The sequence below is a fragment of the Pleurodeles waltl genome, chromosome 11 (genome assembly GCF_031143425.1).
Source record: "Pleurodeles waltl isolate 20211129_DDA chromosome 11, aPleWal1.hap1.20221129, whole genome shotgun sequence".
Lineage (NCBI taxonomy): Eukaryota > Metazoa > Chordata > Amphibia > Caudata > Salamandridae > Pleurodeles > Pleurodeles waltl.
Window position 1 is genome coordinate 492,086,074 of NC_090450.1, and position 21,796 is coordinate 492,107,869.

Sequence of the window (21,796 nt, forward strand, 5' to 3'; positions counted from 1 at the left end):
AACGCCGATCCACCTCAGGGTAGGCCACAGCCAAAATGCGGGCCATTGGGGGGGGTCAAGGTCCGACAGGCACCCCTCCCTCGTTGGGAGGACATCCCCAGCTGGGCCTCCACCGTCTTCTGGTCCCAGCGTCTCAGGTCCTCCCACCTCTTGCGACAATGGGTGCTCCACTGGCTGTGGACCCGAGGGTCCGCACTTGCTTAGCGATGGCACGACAGATCCCTATCTTCTGATGGGCATTCACCTGCATGGATGACACAGACAGAAGGAGAAAGACATGTACACTGGCACCATACCAACAACAGTGGACAATACACATCTTTCTCAGCAAGGGCCCACACATACTCTCAGAACACACACCTACACTTTATGCCCTCTGCATGCATATTCTCCCTCACAGGTTCACCTGTGTGATTCACCGTCACACGCTACCCAGATCACACATGACTATGGCATTTAACTCACCTGCTCCTCTGGTGCCCTATACAGCTGTCCATACACGGAGTAGGACCTCCTCCACAAGCTTCACCATCTCTTCTGGGGTGAAGCCTAGGCCCTGTATCCTGCAGAATGGGGCATGATGGCTCCCAGAGATAGAACACAGCAGCTCAGGCCGTGGAGGTCTTGCAAGCAACAGTGTCGGGAGACAAGTGAGCAAGGCTACAGAAAATGGGGGTCACGGCTGCCACGTACAGGACCGTCACCGCCAGCGGTCATCACCACTGGCCCCAGTCCGTCACAGGCAGCTATGTTAACCAATGACAATTTGCACAGTGTTGCGACTGCCTACCGCCATGACGACATCCCCTGGTGGACTTAGGTCACCTCCCACTGTTCACTTCAGTAGGACAGGCAGGTGCCATTTTGGGCATATATTAACTATGGATGTTCCAAAATAAGTGCGCCATAAACATATTTGCACAAATGGCAGCGTGAGCCTATGTTATGCCATCATGGTAATGCAAACAATAATGACAGTCATGAATCAATGACATGATGTTGCATTATATATGATGATGGCCATGGTCAGATACTCTGAGGCACATTTGAGATTACACTATATTGGTATATACCATTATGTATCATTTGATCAGTGCAGGACAACTCAGTCTGCCACGTATGGTACATTACACGTGGCATTTGTCCTATACAACTTACATGTACGGAAATGTGCTGCAAAATGGTGTCCGGAGCGCTTCAGCATGGCTGTTATAGTATATGTTAGCAGTGCTATGCATGTGTGTGTTATTTTAACATGTTCTGCTTATATGTGTCAACTGCTTTACTCAATGTACATTCTCTCTTCTCAACCTAGATATCCTGCCATGAGGAGAATGAGACAACCACCAGTGTACCGTCCACTAGTTGACCTTTGAACCATGGAGGACAGTTATCTCATCCAGACCTATCGTCTGACTTGTCATACCATCATGGATTTATGTATACAGTTGGAGCCAGATCTGTTGCCAGCCATACGCAATCCCTATTGCATCCCTTCCACAATACAAGTCATATCAGTGCTACACTTTCTTTCCACAGGCTCCTTTCAGAATACAGTTGCCTTAACTGCAGGGATGTCTCAGCCCATGTTCCATATGGTGTGGATTGATGTACTGTGTGCTTTGTTAAAGCACCTGGATAGCTACATCAGGTTCCTCCAACATGTGGACTTGGCTTATGTGAAGGCAGACTTTTATAATATGGGACACATTCCTCAGGTGGTAGGGGCCATTGATGACACTCATATGGCCCTGGTCCTTCCCAGATACCACTGCTAGCTGATGAGGGTGAGACAGCTGGACCAGTGGCTAAAAATGCTATGTGGCAAGTGATGAGGAGGCAGAAGAGGAAGGTGCAGCTAACTCTAGGACTGAGCTCATCAATCAGTACTTCCAGTCACATACAGGTATGTTAGGTGGGGTTTTCAAGTCTTATATGTCCACAATCATTTCTGGCAACTGTCCTCCTGACTTGGTTCATCAGTGGGGGTTTGATGTGGTCCTATCCCAATCTATGACATGTGGGAGCAGACTGACAGAATGTGAGGTGCACAGTAAAAGTGTTCCATCTCTAACAAGTATTTTCACTGCAATTTCCTACATTCACATCTCAAATGGACAGACCAGTATAGAGTTATGTTGGCTGCTTTCTCGTGTTCTCATGTCATTCCACCCACTGACGTAATCTTATTCAGTGCCTCTGATACCAATGATTTGAAGCATTCATTTTCATGAGCCATTGGTAAGTGATAGTGGAAAAGCTGGTTGAACATTCCATTTGGCAAGTAAAGTGAATAGTGTGAATACTCTGTGACTGGCGATGTATAGGTATCATCTTAGGAGGTATGCTAGAGTGGGCACGACATCAATGACCTGCATATGTGTTATGTGTAGCATCATGCCTTCCTTCCTGATGGGGTTCCCTGTTATGGTATTTTTTGCAGGTTACAATACTGACTACACCCTTGTCTGGGCCAGGATTTATACCCCTCAGACACCTTTTCTGGGACATATCTGTTGTACAGTGTCTGCTGCTGAGGAAGCCTCCCTCTGCTGTCCATTACATTGTCTATTGGATGTAGGGAGCCATTACCAGATCACTTTTGTCATACGTGACATTAGTTGATCTTTAATTACAGACAAATATACAGTAGTTGTGTTCCATGGTGTTTATTGTGCAAATCATGATATTGTAAGGCAAAACAATGGTGCATACATTGTCCAACAGGTGATGACTGAGGGCATGACTGAGGGCATGGTAGATGGAATAATCAGAGTAGGTGCTACAGCAGTTGGCTGCAGAGGTCCAGTGTCCATGTGCCTTTGGCAAATAGAGTAATGTCACTGTAAAGTCAACAGGGTGTCTCAGTGGCACACAAGGGAGAGAAATCAGGACAGGTTCACTTCCTGGCAGTTGGTTTGGTCTTGGCATCTGCTCCAGCCGGATGTCTGGATGGATGTCCACATTTGCTGGGGGTTACTTCAGCTACAGAGGGAGAAGTACCTGAGGCCTGTGGTTCCCCTGGCAGGGCCACCATTCCACTAGCTTCTGCTGATGTAGAAGACACAGATTTTAAGTTGCTAGTGGAAGGGGCCTGCTGGTGGATGGAGGAAGCACGCAGGGTGGTGTTGATGTCCCTCAGCACCCCTGCCATGGTGGCACTGTGGGACTGCCATTGCTGCATGACCTCCTGGCGGTATTTCCTCTGCAGCCTTTGGTTTTCCCCCAACATGGTGATAATTTGGCCCATCCTGTCCTGGGATTGTTGGTATGCTCCCAGGACTTGGGAGATTGTTTCCCAGTCAGTGGAGTCCCTTGGTGGCCCCCTCCTGTGGCCCACAGCTTCCCTCCTATGCCCCCTGCCCCCAGGTGCCTGTGCCCATGGCATGGTGTGGCCATTCCCAGTGTCTGCAGGACCTTCGTTGTCTGCGGTGTCATGGGTCGCCTCAAGTCCCTGTATAGTGGGGTACACTGCATGTTGAACAGTCCGTGGAGCTCAGGTTTGTGGACGAAGGGTTGGCTGTGATGTTGATGCCACAGGGTTGGGGGGGACTGATGTGGGCAGGGTGAGGCAGGGAGTCGTAGACCGAGCAGGTGTCCCAGGTAGGACGTCAGTGTCCAGACATCCAGGCGTGTTGTTTTCACTGTGGCCTTCATCCTGAAGAGGGCTGCCAGTCTCTGGTATCCTATCTGTGGTGTCCCTGGCAGGGGTACCTGTGGATTGAGTGAGATAGAGTTACATATAGAAAGTGTGTTTGGGTATCCGTTTATCAGATGCATAGAGTGGCTTAACATGATTTTCAGCAATGACAATGACAGATGCTGCACAGCGTACCATTGGTGGTAGATAGTGGTCTGCGACATGTGTACCATACTCCATGTTGGTTGGTGTCAATCAGGTTTGGCTAACTATAACTCTGTGGATGTGTTCAGGTATCTACTGATAGTTCACATGACTGTCCAGCACTGTTACCTAGTGACTAATGAAGCTTGCTGGATGTGATATGAAACGGATGGACATTGTAGCATGGTGTCCCAGTGGGAGGAGTGTATGTGAGTATGCCAGGTTAAATGTCCTGTATGTGCATTTTGTGCATGTGTATGGAGTCTGCCATATTAAATTCCATACCATGGTGAGTCCATTTCAGGGTTGGAGATCTGGATAAGTGTGCATTTGGATTAGTCACAGAGCTGTAGTTGTTTTTCGCCTTGTTTGCCATTGTGGTGTGCCATTACATTGCTGTCATTGCCATGTATTGGCCCTCAGTCATACCATCTAGTTGGTATAGCTAGTACCATAGCCATACGTGCAATGGATGTGAGGTTATGTGCACATTGCAGGTTTTCACACAGAAGGGCTAGTTAGTTAGGTGTATAGGTGGGAGGTGTAGTGAGACATACAGTGAATTGGGGAGTATTTGGGTGGTGTGGAGGCATGCAGGATATGACCATTGTGACAAGGAAGTTGTGGGTACCTACCAGAGTCCAGACCACCAGGTATTATAGTCAGACCCTTGGGATGCAGAACCTCCAAGACCTTCTCCTACCAAGATGTAAACTGTGGGGGAGGAGGTGGGTGGGGGCCCACCGCCAGTCTTGTGAATGGCGATTTGCTGTTGTGATGCCATAGAACATACCTTACCCCGTAGCTCATTGCACCTCTTCCTGATGTCCTCTCTTGTGTGTGGATGGCTGCCAACTGAGTTGACCCTGTTGACTATTCTCTGACACAACTCCATTTTTTTCCTGGCAGTTGAGGTTTGCTGGACCTGTTCTCCAAACAGTTGTGGCTCTACCCTGACAATTTCATTCACCATGACCCTCAACTCGTCATCTGTGAATCGTGGGTGCTTTTGTGGGGACATGGTAGTGGTTGTGTTGGGGGGGTGTTGTGTGTGTAGGGGTGCAGTGCGGGGTGATTGAAGGGGTTATGGGTGGTGCGTTGTGAGTGTTGGATGCTTGTGGTGTTTGTGTGTGCTTGTTATGTGTGTATTGTGTTGGTTGTGCAGTTGTGTGTGTGCTGAGTGAGATGTGTATGTGTGCCTACAGTGTATAGGTGCTTTATTACTGTATTTGCCTGCTCTAGGTATCTCTATATGTGGTATTAGTTGCAAAGGATTGAGGGGTGTGAGGGTGTGTGTTATATACTGTAGTGAGTAGGTGTGTCTGGTGTGTGTATGTGTGCCAGGTGTGGGGCATTCAAACTGACCACTGTGCTTTTATGTTCTGACAGGAGTGGATATTGAACGTGGCGGTTTGGTCTGCCAATAGTGTTCCACCATGGAAGACCGCTGTGGTGATTTGTGACTTGTAATGTGGTAGGTGGAAGTGTGTTGGGCTGGCGGGGCTGGTGGTGGAACCGCCTCTTTTCCGTCCTTCTGTTTCCTGGTGGTTTTGAAATTTTGGCTGCATTTTGGCAGTCTTCACAGTGTGACTCTTGCCAAAAGATGGCCAAAGTCATAATGAGGCCCTTAATGTCCCCTGAAATGGAGGTCATATCGGCTTCTTTTTTCCCAACAATCAAATGTGTCATTCCTCTAAACCTTCCCACATTCAATTTTCCACAAATCTATCCTCTGCATTTCTTCACTCTGGCTCTGTTCTCTTTTAAACTCTCCTTGTATCCAATGACAGGTTAGCACCAATAATATGACAGCTCTGCTCTATATATCTTCACAAAATATGAAGGGGCGTAGTTACTTGGTGCAAGAGAGAAGCAACTCAAAAATGAGATTTATTAAGCCATGCAAGGACAGCTTGTGTGGCCCTAAGTGGCTTAATAAATCTTGAGTAAAGCAACACAGCCCATTATAATTGGGAACGTCTTTAAAACATACTTTTCAGGCCTAACCTGATCCGTGAAATCAAATTGTGATCTTTGAGGTCCGCCAATCCTGTTGTAATATTGTTTCTTGTTGTTCTGTGTGCAGCAGTCCACTGCCTTCTGATGAGATGTTTGCCTTACAAATAGCAGTACACATAAAATACATGCAAAAGTAAGGGAATTTTGAAGAACACCTCCAACATTGGGCTGAAGTGTCTGAGGCTCCTCCATCCTACTCAGTGGGCCCTAGACCACAGTTACTGCTAAGTCCATCTTCTGATCCCCTCAGATGACAAATGTTCTCATTTGACCAACTCACAAAATTTGTTCCATAACAATAATCTCATCTTTCTTTTTTTATAAGATATTTTACATGCATTTACAGTAAGCATATGATCATTATTTTTTAAACATGAATATATATATATATTCATATAATAGTTACATATCTGTGTACATACATGTGAATTGTAATTACTAAATGTTCCTCCTGAGTCACATCCAAAATCGGGATGTTCTGCTGTACTTTACCTAGGTGTCCCTTTCCAGTGTCAGATGTAACTCCTTCAAGGCTTCACAAAGCTGTATTACCTCAGGTCATTACCAGATGTCCCTGTAGAGCAAGATGCAACTGATTTAAATGTAACTCTTAAAACTCAGGGGATGTGGTGTCAACGTAGAAATCAGAATATACACTATTAATTCCCTAATCATTAGTGCTTGTTTTCTATACAATAGATAAATATTCCAAAGGAGGCTTAAGATGATGAATCAACATTGCAGCTTTCAATATATGCATTGATTGTTATGGTAATAATTGATACCTCTCTGCTCTGCGCAAGTACTGACAGACACTGGTAAATACAAGTGTTTTGCCATTTTTACTCAGGTGTCGACTATGTTTTTTTAAAGTGGGGCCACATGTGTAAGAGAAAATTGAGTTTTTACAACTGAAGATATTCAGTGGCTGAAGAAGGTTGATCTAGTTACCTGCACTTTGGACGGTAGGAAGAGGGAGCATTGTTTGTGTGAGCTTTGAACAGACCAATGGCAAAAGAGAGTAGATTGAACGCCCCTATTTTGCGACTGACCAGACAGCCAACGCTTTTTTTAGTCCTGCTCCATAAACAGGGGTAGGTGGCATGAATGCCAACATTCCATTACCTGAAAATGCAAAACATTCAATGTAAAGTAACATCTATTTTTTTAACACATGTATAGCCTATCATTTGCACTGCATTTCCTCTGAATACTCAGAACTTTATGACTCACACAACACAGACAACACAACGATTCAGTCATGTAAACATCAAATACATATTTTGAAAACAATGATTACATTAAGTCCTAAATATAAGTGTACCTTTGTCAGTACTAAATATTTCCTTAGACATTTATAACAATCAATTTGCTTTTGCTTATTTATGTTACCTTCTGATAATTTAAGAGCACCAGAATACCTAACGATGTACAAATCGATAGAGAGAATGGTGAGATTAGAATCCAGTCCGGTGGATGAAAGCCTTGTCCAATATTTCTCAATCGCGCTCACCGATGTGTGAAAAGTTCATTTGAAATCTGAATAGTTCAGTTTTCGGTAGTTTCCTAAATACTATGGCCCAGATTTGCAAAGGTTATGAGTCGGTTTGAATTATGTTTACCTGGAGCAAAATAATGTTGGTATTTACAAAGCAATGCAAATAACTAATTGCATTGCTTTGTGAGAAAAAAACACAGAACCGCAACACAGCATAATGAGCTGCTTTCCTTTAAATTAGGAAGTCATTCCATGGGTGGTGCATGGGTGTTCCAGTCCACACACTCATGGATTTTAAAACAAATCCATATCTGCAAATCTTGTACACATGGATTTGAATCAAAAGTGTGCGCCTGCCTATGGCTGATGTAACAAGGAAAAATATCTTTATATCTCCTTGTTACTTCCTCTTTGCATATGTACTGTACTCTGCAGCACTCACACAAAGAGGAAATAGCACATCAAAGCATCGTTTTTCTGCAGGAAGGGGTACCCTGGTATGTACAAGTTCCAGTACAAAAACTATCCTGAACTCAACGTAGTCACCTTTGCACTAAGGTGCAGAGGTGTCTGCCCTGGCGCTAGGCAGCACAAAGTGCAGCAGTGCAGCAGTGCAGCAACTCTGCCTCCAGCCTTGAGTGAACTCTTGGTAAATTTGGGCCTAAGTGCGAAATTTAAGGAGGAATAAAGTACACTTCATAGTACATTCCATAGCCCTAGTTGAAAGATCAAGTGGGTGACTAATAAGTTCGGTGACCAATAAGCAGATATTTCTAGCTAACGTGTGGAGGTAGTTTTCTGCAGATATTCTATTCTGTGTGTCAAAGTGCCTTAGTGGCCTGCCTAATTAGATGTGTATGTGTGCTTGTGTATGTGTGGTTAAGGGGTTGTTGAAGTTGTGACTGTTTAGGGTGCTGATGGAGTGTAGGATCTGTCAGGGGTTATTATTAATAATCTTATTTTTTTACCATTAATGTTATTATTGCGTAACAAGAGAGCAGTACATTCACAGCAGCAGCGGGAAGTGGCATGCATATGAAGGGGTAGTATGTATTGGAAGATTACATACAAATAATGGTGGGGTTGGGAAAATTAATTTTGACTGTTGTGTCCAAATACACTGCACTGGCCTTGGTTGCTTACTGTTGGGACAATTACATCATACAGGGAAAATGCCTAGGAAGCTAAAGCATTAAACTGACAGGCAAAAGGAAACAGGCCAAAACACTGTACAGAGATTGGACCAAGGAGGAATGAACCCATGTAAATAGTAGGGCTCCATAATGCTTTAGGGGAAGGCGGACCCTGTAGTCAAACATTCATCAAGCGTTCTCACCCTTCTGATTACCTAGGCATTCCCTCCAAGCCCTGCCTGGCTCTGGTGGAATGGATAATTATTCAGAAAGGCAAGAACTCTTGACAAATGCCCCCTGAAGTCTTATAGAACCAAGAAATAATTACTGTCAGTTTATATATTGGGAAATTCACTGTGTTTGGTTTGAATTCAGATGCATGTTTTTTAGCGTGCAAGAATGTCATGTTTTCATAGTAGTTTATAGAGTGGTAAACTATCACTCACAGTTCAGGAATCTAGAGAAAATCTGTTCCTGAAGAAAGACTGGACCTTATATGGCATTTAATAGGACTGAAACATGTTGACCTGTGATGTTTGGGTCATAACACACCCTAATGACATTTTTCTATATCTGATTTTAACCTTGCCAAAGGTATCCTTCATAAAAAACTACCTACTTTAACCAGAGAAACCTGCATGCAATTTTTACTGAAGGTCCTGCACAAGTAAGTGCTTTGCTTACAAACCGCGTCGAGCCCATCCACTCACATTAGGTGTAGAACATGAGGATCTGATAATGAAGCATGGCACTGGTGGTACCTGTGTGTGAGGATCTTTTTAAATAATCAAAGAGGTTACAGGGCCTTCAACCACCATAAACTTCTGGGGACGATTATTAATTGGCGAGCCCTGTCATTTTGTTTGTACAGTACAACCATGGTTGTCAAACATGGTGGGCTGTCAGCCACTGAAGATTAATAAAGAAGAAGTCTTTACTTGGGTGGGACTAAGGGGTCATTCTGACCCTGGCGGTAATTACCGCCATGGCGGAGGTCGGCGGTAGCACCGCCAACAGGCTGGCGGTGCACCGCTGGGCATTCTGACCGCGGCGGTTCAGCCGCGGCCAGAAACGGAAAGTCGGCGGTGTACCGCCGACTTCCCGCTGCCCTTGAGAATCCTCCATGGCGGCGGAGCGCGCTCCGCCGCCATGGGGATTCTGACACCCCCTACCGCCATCCTGTTCCTGGTGGGTCTCCCGCCAGGAACAGGATGGCGGTAGGGGGTGCCGCGGGGCCCATGTCGGCCCCTGCAGTGCCCATGCCAATGGCATGGGCACTGCAGGGGCCCCTGTAAGAGGGCCCCACGAAGAATTTCAGTGTCTGCTTTGCAGACACTGAAATTCGCGACGGGTGCAACTGCACCCGTCGCACCTTCCCACTCCGCCGGCTCCATTCTGAGCCGGCGTCCTCGTGGGAAGGGTGTTTCCCGCTGGGCTGGCGGGCAGACTTTCGGCGGTCGCCCGCCAGCCCAGTGCGAAACCCAGAATGACCGCCGCGGTCTTTTGACCGCGGTACGGTCTTCTGGCGGTTCCCGCTTGGCGAGCGGCTACCGCCGCCCGCCAAGCTTAGAATCACCCCCTAAATGTTCAAGGCAGTCTGGATTGTTGATAAAAGTGACAATCTGTTGACACCTTTTAGTATAAACATTTACACAGACATAGTGAAAACCGTAAATATTGCTCTGTTGATGGAATCAAGGTCATCTAAATTACCACTGATGTCACTCTGACTGAGAAGAACCTGCTGGTACATGAATATTTCAGTCTCAAAGCAAGCATGCCAAACTGTGAAACAGTTGTGAGACCGACTGAGCTATCTCGTTGGTGCACCATGCCACCATGTGTGGGGTGTGAAGTGTCACTCAATCACTCCTGAACACTGATTGAGATAAATACGTTTCCATTTATCAATCATCTCTCAACAACTCCTTTGACACCTCCCTTCTGTGTTAACCATATGCTTGGGCTTGGGCCTTTGTTTGTCTGAGGTTAAAAATGAGAGACTCTTCTAATGTGCCTATTACCAATAAAAAGGAAAAACAGAGATCTGATAGTTAAGGAGCCACAAATGAGAGAGACTTCAATGCATGTGTTAAAATTATATCTGCTTTGTGTTAGTTTTAGAACTTGTCATCCATACAGCTACGGAGATAGTTCCTTGGATCCATATACCAGCCTGCTGCATAAACGTGTGTGCTACCTACTGGCTTTAAGTTTTAGACCTGGGTACACCAACTTAGCTTTTAACCATAAAAGAGGTGATGAAAGGAGTTTAATGTTTCCTCTAACATCTTGGAGACATAGTCCAATGCTCAGGTATTTCACAAATATACTGATCAAACTCAGTAACATCTAAAAAATTTTAACCTGGCAGCATTTCTCACCAATCAAAAACACACAAAAATATTAATGGGTTGAATGACACTGCACCATTTGATATGTAACCTGCTAAGAACTGAAGTTTTTTAATCTCTCTACCAGTAGTCACCTTCCCAGTTCAAGCTTGACTCTACTCTTGTAACATTCTAGAATCTAAACTTGAAATCATTGTCTGTATTAAGTCATTGGGCTTCATTCTTTACAAAAGATTGAATCTCCAACTACACATAAACATGACCCTGGGATGCAATTTTAACAAAATCTACTACTGTCTACTTGACAGCCGCTATTCCCATTGCAAAAGGGGTCATAGAGGGGTGTGTATTGGCCCCTTCTCTGTTTAGCCTCTACATCAATGGCGCAGTAGACCAGCTGATGCGATGTAACCATGATGCCCCCAAGCTAGCAGGAACCCCAGTTCCTATCCTTATGTTTGCAGACGACACCCTACTGATGTTAAGAACTCCATTGGGCCTCCAAAATGAATTAGATGCTTTTGCTAGGTTCTGCGAGAAGAGGGGCCTTGAAATTAATGCAGACAAGACTAAGTTCATGGCTTTTAACCTGCATAAGTCCTTTAGGGGGAAAATGATTATTGGTGGCCAATTTATAGAACGAGTCAGCCAATTTGACTACCTGGGGATCAGAATTTCAGACAATCAACAATGGTCAGCACAAATTGAAAAGAGTGCCTCTGTCCTCCGGCAGAGGTCAGTAGTAATAGGAAGGAAAATCAAAAACTCTATGGAAGGGCAAATTTCGCCGGCTATCACTGTATATAAGGCTGCGGCAGTGGCGGCTTCAACTTATGGTGCTGAGCTCTGGGGCCATTGTAACTCCAGGAACCAGACATTGGTCGAAAATCGATTTATATGTTTCTTGTTGCACTTGCCGATGAGTACACCTCTTCTCCCCCTTGGATTTGATTTAGTGCTTAACAAGATTCATAATGAAATTGCTTTGAGATCACTTATGTATTGGGTGCGCCTTTGGTCTTCTTATCATTTGGCTCCCTACCAAGCAGCTGTAGCAGAGCTACTAGCTCTTGATGGCGCATTATCAATTCGTTGGTTTAAATATGTTAGAGATATGTGTTACCATATTAAAATGGAGGAGGTGTGGAAAGTTCCTAGCGATTTAAACAAGGAAGTGACACCACGCATAAAGCGATGTTATGGGGAGATGGTTTTGATGCAGATATGGTCCTGTCAGGGGCAAGGTAGTAGGACAGCACAGTTTTTAGATCATAAATGCTCCCCAAAGTTTGAAATTTATATGGATAACATAAAACCACCTTACATTAAAAGTCTTTTTATCAAATTCAGACTAGGGACCTTGCCGTTAAAATCATTTACCTCAAGTTGGAACAAGGCTGATTGCACCTCGGGTTTTTGCTGCTTCTGCCCAACGCAACCTGAGACCCTGTCACATTTGGTTTTCTTTTGCCCCAGATACTTGATTCCTAGAAGGAAGTGGATCAAACCCCTATGTAGATTGCTCGGGATAAGAAATTACAGGGCATCTCTTCGCATATTGACAAGTGATAAGGTAGTCTTTGCAGTTGTGAGGTATCTCCAATGTGCATGGGCTGTAAGATCTAAAGAATTCGCACTTGATTGACTTGTTAATTTGCAAAGACACCTGGTCGATTGTTGATTAATTAACAGGATCTTGGTAGATAGGCTTTTAATTGTGTAACATTATTGAGTGTTCTTAATGGGTTTTAGTTTTAATGTATATATGTTTATATTACTTTTATTGTTTTAGGATTTGGCTAAGACATTAACTGTATGGCACTTTATTTCCATCCGAGCCTTTTTACGGTTAATGTCGGCATGTATTTATACTTTTTTTATTTGGATGCTTTTATGGCTTTTAGCTGAAATAAAGATTTACTTACTACTACTGAGCAACCCAAAATGGGTTCTCAAGACTAGAGTACAATCCTAGGTTGAACCAACGTTAAACTATGGCAACTCTTACATCTTACTGGCATTCTAAATGTGAGTTAACACCATTAAGGACTGCTTCCCATACAGCAGCACTTTTATTTCTAAAAATGGAAACATTATTCAAACAGCACAAGATCTATTTAAGGACGAAACATCTATCCATAAAGGGCCAGCACTGCATACATAATCCTACTCATTTGTCTTGCAAAAATTCTCAGGCGGTCACTGTTGCTGAACCTCTCCTTTTAGAATGACTAACTTTGATAAACACCACACCTTGACCCAATCTCTCTTGTTTCACTTGAAACATATATAACTCTCTTTCTCCTTCTCTGAACACAATTTTATTTTACTGTTCTTTTGTTGACTCAAAAAATATTTACAAACTAAATTTGCACAGGCACTGTACAACTTCTACACAAATACATTATGCTTTAATGAAGTCATGGTTAATAACATGTCTACTTGAATTGTACTCCTACTGATTCTTAGACAATTTGGGTTACTTATTACCTCTCTTCCAAACTACTATTGTGTATATTGAATAGAACTTAATAATGTACCATTAGCTGTTTTATATTTTCTAATTTCTAACTCTATAGACAAATATTGATATTTTACATATCCTAGCAATGAGAAATTACTAACATGCTAATGTAAACTATTTAATTTGTGTTTTCTTCCTGGTGTCATTACATGCTCTTTGACAGCTTTCCCACATGGTAAAGATCTCTGAAACATACAGATATTTTTTACACTATGTAAAACTAAATAAATATACTAACAGTGTTTACCGTTGATATGTTTGTGTCATCCTAGTTTGTTAGGTCTGGCATCCTTGGCATGGTCTCTCCTAACTTTTGCCTCTACTTCCCAGGTTGTTTCTGAGTGTTGGACTCCTTTTTTGCTGTTTTTGTTACACTGGGCACTTTACCACTGCTGACCAGTGCAAGTGCTCCTTATGTGAAATTGTATATATTGGCTTTCCATGATTGGCATATTTGATTTACTAGTAAGTCCCCAGTAAAGTGCACTAGAGGTGCCCATGGACTGTAAATCAAATGCTACTAGTGGGCCTGAAGCACTGGTTGTGCCATCCACATCAGTAGGCCTGTAAACATGGCCCAGACCTGCCACTGCAGTGTCTGTGTGCGCAGTTTTAACCTGCCAATTAGACTTGTCAAGTGTACTCACTTGCCAGGTCTAAACCTTCCCTTTTTATACATGCAAGGCACCCCTAAGGTAGGATCTAGGTATCCCCATGGGCAGGGTGCAGTGTATGTTAAAGGTGGGACATATACTGATGTGCTTTACATGTCCTAACAGTAAAATACTGCAAAACATGTTTTTTTACTGTTACAAGGCCTATTTCTCTCATAGGTTAACATGGGAGCTGCCTTTACCTATTTTTTAAAGTTCAGATTCCCTTTGTGAGAAGATGGGAAACTGGAGTTTGTGTCTCTGGACTCACAATTTAAAAATAGATCTTTTAGTTAAGTTGTTTTTTAGATTGTTAGTTTGAAAATGCCACTTTTAGAAAGTAGGCATTTTCTTGCTTAAACAATTCTGTGACTCTGCCGTTTTGTGGATTCCCTGTCTGGGTCAGTTTGACAGTTGGGCTGTTTGTGCATCTCCTCTAGACGGTGACACAAAGGGTGCTGGTGTGTAGCCTGCATATCCTGAACAGCCTATGTGCTGGAGTGGAGGGAGGAGTGGTCACTCACACTCACACTTGAAAGGGTTGTGCCTGCCCTCACACAATACAGTCTCCAACCCCCTGGTGTGTGTCTGGGGCCTGGTCTGGGCAAGGCAGGATCTTGTGAACAACAGAGACTTTCCTTTGAAGTCTGCCTACTTCAAAGGTAGAAAGGGTATAAGTAGTGGGCCCAAAACCCCAGACTTTAAATCACTTCTGGGACCAAGAGGGACCTCTGTCAAGGAGAAGAGCTGGAGAGCTGAGGAGAAGTGCTGGCCTGTGACTGTGCTTTGTTGGGCTATCCTGCAGTTGCTGCTTCTGCCTATAAAAGGGAACAAAGACTGCACTTTGTTGTGCATTCCTGCTTGAAGAAGAATCTCAAATGCCTTGCAGTAGATCTTGCCTCCTGTTTTGAAGCCTGAGGGGCAGCAAAGGCTTCACCATCCAGTTCTGAGTCTGCATGCTGTGGATTCTAGCTTGCCAGGGGGTGCCATTCCAGTTCCTGGGCCCCTGGAAGTGAATTTCTGGAGGAGAACTTGTCTAACAACACCGGACAATGCTGTTCGACTTCGCTAAGGATGCCGCTGCATGGAAACCGCAACGCCACCTGCCTCAAAGCTGTGGACTTCGCAGAAGCGCGACAACCCCAACGACTCCGCAGGCCTAGGGTTGCCGCAGCCACTGATCTCGCACGACCTCGCTGAGACTGGAGTGTCATAAGTTCGATGTCCATGACATCCGACGCCATTGCAACGCCTGTGGCCCTGTGACGTCATTGCAAACCTGTGAGGTCGCCCCGCAGCATTGTGACTTCGCCAGACTTTGTGTCTGCCAGAACAAAAGAACTGACACCCCGCAACCAATGCCACCTCACCTCCACTGCTCTGCAGTAAGAACTCAATGCCACTGCGGGACACCTCTGCTCCTTTGCCTCGTAGCACCAGAGCCGACACCGCATCTGATCCAACAATGCCTCGCTGTACTGTACCTGAGGGTCCGTATGACTCCGTAGACAGCGCCAGTGGTGTTACATTGTAGGAAAAGACGCTGCTTAACATCAAATTGCAGCATTTGTGCCACTAGGCATTATTTTGGTGTTTTTGAATGATAAGATCTTATTTTTAATGGTGTATTGTGGATTTTTTTGTATTTGGTCTCGTTTAATTGGATAAAATATTTACTATTTTTCTAAACCTGTGTTGTGTCATTCTATAGTGGTTTACTGTTTTACTGTGTGTATTGGTACAAATACTTAACACATTGTCTCTGAGTTAAGCCTGCCTGCTCATGCCAAGCTACCAAGGGGGCGAGTGGGGGTTAACTGAGTGTGATTCTCCTTTACTCTGACTAGAGTGAGGGTCCTTGCTTATTCAGGGGACAACCTGACTGCCTTACAAGGACTCCATTTCTAACACAGTTTATGAAATGACTTCTTGTTTCGTTATTTGTTATCTCTCTTCTTACTATACAGAATACAACTGAATTGCTAATCTGTACAAAGAAGAATTCTGCTATTCGGTTTTTGTAACCGCAGGTAATGTACTCCATTATAAATGTAAGAGGCTCAATTCACAGAGATTTTACTATGAATGTGTATGACTTAATTCTGATATGCGTATGTCTCATTCTTGAATTTCCAGGATAAAGTGACACCTCCTCAGGGATGAAAGAACTGCAATTCAGGGCTCATGTTCATGAATAATGGCAAATTCTACCAGAAAAAAAGCTGCCTCTTTCATTGTTAGACTGCTTACAATAAAATAAATATTACCAAAATAGAAGGAATGTGAATTAATACTATTATTTCATCTACTGGCCAAGGAAAGATGCATTGGGTGTAATCGTTATTGATGTGTTTCAACTGGCGGTGTAACGTAGAGGCTCTGGAGACAGAGGAGGCCTTGCATTCCACAGATGCCACTAGACATTTCTTTCATGGAGGAGACAAACGTGCAACTCCTTCAGATGTATCGGTGAGTCGCAGGAGCGACTTTTATTCATTTACATTTGTTTGTGTGGCCAGCCCTGGGGGATTTTCCTCACTAATGGAGACACGTCTACCATTTTAAATGCTGATGAACGTGTTTTCTCCTCAGAACTGCTCCAATTTGATTTACTTTTTGCTTTTCAACTGCGGCAAATGCACTTAGTCATCTGTTTTTGTCTATATTTTGCTTGCGGAATAAGAAAATTATTATTTTCTTTGTTTTCCCCTTCATCTTGGATGTGTCCTTTCTTATTTATTCAGTGACGGAGGCTGATTTTCCATTCACTATTTTTACTGGACTTGGTCAGAAAACATTTTTTTAAGACACAACGTTGATTCCAAGTGCATTTGCTCTCGTTTTTACATATCCTTTCACTCCAAGTTGAAGCTTATGGGCAAATAAGGAGTATTAAGTTTTCTAACACTCAAGTTACTCCTCAGTGAGACTCGGACTCAAACGGCGACAACATGGACGACACAGCCTTGTTGAAATCTGAGCTCCACTTAGGAACGATTCTGAAAACTACCTCTTCAAACAAATTACCAACAGGTTCAACAAACTACCTAAAAAAGATCCTCCTTCATCAAGGAAGTCTTCATCAACGTCCATGGATATGATTTTAGAAGAAATTTGTGCGTTGAAACGTTTTATGGCGGAGACCACCAAAACACTGCAGAACATAGATGATAAATGGTCTTCCTTGGATTCGCAAGTTTTGCTGGTGGAGCAGAAAACAGAAAATATTCAACATGCTGCTATGCGTATTTCAAACCTGGAAGCTGAAATTTCACTACTTAAGAAGGATACTGAGGATCTTGAAAATAGAAATAGAAGGAACAATCTATGCTTATATGGTTTTCCTGCAGAAGCAGAGGGCTCAAATCCAACTACCTATTTTCAAAACTTTCTTCCAAAGCTACAGGATTTGTCATCAAACAATTCCTTTAATATTCAGAGGGCTCACACGTTGGGTCCAAAAATCTCTAATAAACCATGAGTCATTATTTTCTTTTTGCAATACATGGATTTACTTCAGGTATTGTCTGTTGTAAAGGCTAAAACACAAATAATTTGGCATGGTCACAGACTGTATTTCTCTCGAGATGTTGGCAAAGCTACAGCTGATTGCCACAAGAAATGTTTGGACATGCGTCCTCAAATGAGAGCCATGAATGCCAGATTTGGACTTATTCATCTATGTTTATTCAAGGTGACATACAAAGAGAAAACAACCACTTTCAAAGATCCGGATGCACTTAAACAATTCTTACAACAACATAGAGCTGAGGAGATGGAAACTTCAAAAGTCGCTTAACTTGACTTATTCTTAAGATTATTCTTAAGATTATTAATTGTTTCTATTGTTTTTCTCCCATTGCTATAATCATCATTCAATATACTCTTATCATAGGTAAATGTCCACGTCTCGTTTCCTGTTTTTCACCTTTCATGTGACATCTTAATCCAAAGTTGAGGCCCTTCATTCGTTTCTGTGGACCTTGATGGCTGTTGTCATCATCTTCTGGTGTTGCCTCCCTCGCCTTCTGTTCTGTATTTTTGTAGGTATGTCTTTCAGTCATCATTTGTTTGACTTGTTCTATCTCTTTGATCTATGCAGTTTTTTTATCTTTTTACTTTGTTTCTAACCTATCTCTTACCTTTTCTTATTTTCTTTCCCTCTGTCCTTTCCTCTTTTTTCCCTTTTATTGATCAACGTTTTTATTTTTTTGCATTTTCTATTTTTTGTCGCAAATGTTTATGATACTGTAAACATAGAATATGCACTTACTAATGTTTTTCTGTTACATTCCGGATTGCTACATGGAATATCAAAGGTCTAGGTAGTCCTATCAAGCGACAAAGGGTGTTATCTCATTTAGCCAAAATTTAAACAAATGTTGCACTTCTTCAGGAGTCGCATCTTTCTGAGACAGAATTTTATAAATTAAAAAAGTGATAGGTAGGTAATGTATTTGCTTCTTATGCTCTGGGGAAGAAAAATGGAGTAGTAATTCTTTGCCATAAAAAGTTGCATCTCAGTAAACTGATTCTGAGGGTCACTGGATTATTGTTAAACTCCTGATATATAATATACCTCTGACTGTTTTTAATGTTTATGGTCCGGTTTCGGTAGACAATATATTTTGGTCCAATATATCAGATAAAATACATTTATGTGATGAGGAATATGTTATATTTGGTGGAGATTGTAATCAAATTCTGGATCCTGTACTCAACAGTTAAGTTTGTTCATTCCAAGCGCACTCTCAATTTAAATCTTGCATACACTATAACTCATTAGTTGACATTTGAAGATTATGTCATCCAGACATCTCTGAATATAACTTTTATTCACACCCACATCACTCACAATCTCAGATAGATTAACTATTCTTCAGTAAAACTCTTAGCCAAAATGTTCTCCAACCAGACATAGGCTCCATTTTGATTTCAGATCATGCTCCACTTTATACAGATATTGACCCTATTCCTTTTACACCTCATGCAGGAAGATGGCGTTTCAACAACACACTCCTTTCAGACACTAAATTCACTTCTGAATTTGAAACCTTTACCAATGAATTCTTTACTTTAAATACTATACGTGACACCTCTTTTGTTTCCATTTGGGACTCTTTTAAAACAGCAGCCAGAGGTTTTATAATCAAATTTGTTTCCTTCAAGAAAAAACATATAGAATTCCAAACTACACAATTACTTAAAACATTTTTAAAAACTTGAATATGATTGTTATCATTCTAATAGTGAAGCATTAGTAGGTTCTCTTATTGAAGCCAAATTTATATTTAATAGATTTACTACTAACGCAGCTTCCTCATATCTCTTAAAAAGTAGTGCAACATATTATGGGGGCCAAAACAAAATGGGAAAGTTACTTGCTAATTATCTAAAAATCAGGAGAGAAAGGACTAAAATAGAATCTCTATAAAATACAACTGTAAATGTTATTTATAAGGATAAAGATACAGGCCCTCATTATGACCCCGGCGGTCGGCGGTAATATGGTAGAAAGTACTGCCAACAGGCTGGCGGTACTTTCCACCATATTATGACATTGGCGGTTTGGCTGAAGCGAAACCGCAATTGTACCACATCGACCGCCACGGCAATCTCCAGCTCGGCGGACGTCACTGTACCCCCTGTGGGATCATGACCCCACCTACCGCCATGGTTTTTGTGGCTTCCTTACCGTCACGAAAACCATGGCGGTAGGAACTATCAGTGACAGGGAATCCCTTCCCCCACCCCAGATTCCCTCCCACCCCCTCTTCCTCTCCAGACCCCCCTTCATTCAGATTTATCAATATACTTTCAATACATTGCCTCTCCCTTTTCACAACATATTGATTTGGACTCACTTGGAGGCCATGGTTTGTTTAATCCCAAAAGATAGTAAGGATCCCACACTTTGTAAACATTATCGTCCCATTTCTCTAGTCAATACAGATTATAAAATATTTGCAAAAATCTTGGCTCTAAGAATTGATCCAATCTTACCTGATCTTATAGGACCTCAACAGTCGGGTTTTGTTAAAGGCCGATTAGCCTCTGATAATGCCCGGGTTCTTTTTAATATCCTTGCAAAGGCTTCTACGTTAAATCACCCTATTTCAGCTATTGCCTTAAATGCTTAGAAAGCATTTGATAGGATGGAATGGAGCTTCATGTTTCAAGCGTTAAAGTGGATTGGGCTTCCACCCAAACTAATTGATCTGATATCCTTATTATATTCAGGCCCTAAAGCTATCATTTTTGTTAATGGTTTGCTCTAAGATTATTTTCCATTTTGTAGAGGTGTGCGTCTAGGCTGCCCATTATCTCCTTTATTGTTTATCATAGCAATTGAACCTTTTCTCACTAAAATTCAACAAGATACTCATATCTCAGGTTTTCATTAAGATCTCAACAAATTAAAATGTCGGTCTATTCTGACAATATTATTTTATACTGTTCTAATCCCACTACCTCTCTGCCTTCCTTTTTCCATCAGGTGAATACTTTCTCTCATCTTTCTGGTTATAAGCTGAATTCTGATAAATGTGAGATATTACCTTTAAATGCTCTGTGTCATAAGCAGCTTTTTATTTCCTCTAGATTTACTTGGCAGCCCTTTAAAATAAAATATTTAGGAGTATGGTTTTCACAAACTATTAGTGACACTATAAAATTAAATTTTGAAAGCATCTTGATAACATTAAATGATAATATCACTCGTTGGCACCTGCTTTTTCTCTCCTGGTGGGGTAGACTTGACTCTATTTAAATGAAGGTTTCCCCCATGGTATTATATATGATTGCGATATTTCCTGTCCATATTCCTCTCTATTATTTTAAAATAATAGACTCTTTACTTTCCAAATTTCTATGGAAAGTCAAAACTCCCTGTATTGTATTGTCTCTTTTAAAAACAGGCAAGTCAAATTAAGGTCTTAGATTTCCTGACTTCAAAAAATATCATCACGCTTCTTCTTTAAACCAAACTGCTAGGTGGCTCTCCTCTGATTTACACTTGCACCCTCCGGTATGGTTGCAACTAGAGAAATCTCTTCTTTCTACTTTAAAGAGTCCCTTGCTTTTACAGCCAATTTAGCTCACTTCCGTTCACGAGTTATTTCTCCTGGTCGCAAACTCCTATCATCTCTACTGCCCTCGGCCAGTCCCTCAAATGCCAACATTTTACAACAAACTATTTGACATAATAAACTAATACGAGTCAACAATCGATCTATATATTGGAAATCAAGGCACTCCAGAGGGCTACACTGGTTATCACAACTTTTTAATCATAATCAGGCTATATCATTTACAGATCCTCAAAAGACATACTCCCTACCCTGAACATGGAACCACAATATAAGATTTTACACACCTCCATTGCTCAGTACATTTCCACTTTATCATCTGTACCTTCTCCTCCTTCTTGGTCGACTAGCCTTTTTTCCTTATTACACTCTAGTCCCTTGGCATCTGCTATTTATAAGTCTCTGCGTTTGGGCCTCGTTCAAATCAAATCTAAGACTGAATTGGCATGGGAAAAAGATTTATCGGAATATTGGCCAACCACTTTATGGGACAAATTATGGCTTAAAATCCATAAATCTATACGAGCAGCTAACACTACACAAGCACTTTATTTTTTCTACCACAGACTGTTATTCACTCCTACATTACCTAATTCCTTCTTTATAGGTAGCAGCCCATCGTGTTGGTCTTGTTCACATCTAAATGCAGACCTAAAGCATATGTTATTTGAATGCCCTCCCAT

General features: G+C 42.3%; 1 protein-coding gene across 5 annotated transcripts in view; it reads right to left on the reverse strand.

Annotated features, from left to right (window-relative positions):
* PLEKHA2 (pleckstrin homology domain containing A2) overlaps positions 1 to 21,796 on the reverse strand; it is a 766,829-nt gene that overhangs the window by 614,695 nt on the left and 130,338 nt on the right. For 2 of the 5 annotated variants that reach the window (XM_069213873.1, XM_069213875.1), the window contains exon 3: positions 6,815 to 6,988. The exons of 2 other annotated variants lie outside the window; for them this stretch is intronic. The gene's annotated coding sequence lies outside the window, so the exon portion shown is untranslated. Of the gene's footprint in view, positions 1 to 6,355; positions 6,438 to 6,814; positions 6,989 to 21,796 lie in introns of all 5 variants that reach the window. One more of the 5 variants, XM_069213874.1, reaches the window with a different exon arrangement.